The sequence below is a fragment of the Octopus bimaculoides genome, chromosome 8, assembly GCF_001194135.2.
Source record: "Octopus bimaculoides isolate UCB-OBI-ISO-001 chromosome 8, ASM119413v2, whole genome shotgun sequence".
In the NCBI taxonomy this organism is placed as follows: Eukaryota; Metazoa; Mollusca; class Cephalopoda; order Octopoda; family Octopodidae; genus Octopus; species Octopus bimaculoides.
In genome coordinates this window covers 6013371-6014718 of record NC_068988.1, presented here as the reverse complement: position 1 = coordinate 6014718, position 1348 = coordinate 6013371, and positions in this window count along the sequence as shown.

Genomic DNA, 1348 nt, shown 5'->3' with positions numbered 1-1348 from the left:
GTATGTGTATGTGTGCCTGTGTTTGTTCTCCAACATCGCTTGACAACCGATGGTGGTGTGCTTACGTCCCCGTAACTTAGCAGTTCGGCAAAAGAGACCGATAAAATAAGTACTAGCGTCTAAAGAATAAGTCCTGGGGTCGATTTACTCGACTAAAGGCGGTGCTCCAGCATGGCCACAGTCAAATGACTGACACAAGTAAAAGAGTAATATCTTTGTTCTTTCATGAACGTCGTTCCATCAAATGATTTTTATATGTACACATGTAAATATAAACGGTTCGGATTGATAAAGCTATATGAATATTCAAATGAAGAATAAGGTGGTCGTTCTAATCTTCACACGATATCAGCCTACCCAATACTGGGAACTGCCAACAAAGAATTTATGACTAAATGTCATAATAAAACTAAAAGAATTACGACTTATCGTTTTATTATCCCATTTTTCTTTCTAAATTAAATGTAATAACACAGCGGCTATACACAAAGCGATAGTTCATACTCAGATTAATGACATTAAAAATAAAACATAATATTTTTTTATTTCGCTGGTTATTGATTGCATGCAGTTGTTACAAAATATGTCTGTTGTTGAATGAGTCTTACTCGTGTCCAAACACCGCCATGTTTGCTTTTGAAATTGTCGGAGCCTATCATTAATTTGAAATTGTATACAAAATAACCAGACAAATTAAAACTGAAGAATGAGAATTGATTATATTCAATGTAATTCTGACCTGGACAATATATTCCCGATCGACTTCCATATTTTTTTCTCTCTTCTCAAATTTATGGCTTTTGCTGTCATAATTTTAAGTATCATCAATCACCGACTGCACACACACACACACACACACACACACGCTCACACTGTTGATCACACACGCAAATACACATACACACGTACGGGAATACATACATACATACATGTTCACGTACATATATATATATACGTGCAACCAGACACGCACAAACACATAAACATGCATAGACATATGTGTGAGTATGTGAATACTCGTATGCACACAATAATATAATACATGTACTTTCACACACATTGTCTGTCTGTCAGCCTATATATATATATAGCCAATGGAGAACTATCTAGGGAAACACAAATATTGAGCGGTGTTCCACAGGGAACTGTTCTGGGGCCACTACTGTTCATAGTGGCCCTTCTGGACATGCCCACGGTCACTCGGAGAGCCACTGTCACTAGCTATGCTGATGACACAAAGATATCTCAGGCAATAAAGAATCCTGATGATATTGTAAGCCTGCAGAATGACCTAAATGCAATATATGAGTGGGCAGAGCAAAATAATATGCAGTTCAATGCAAAAAAA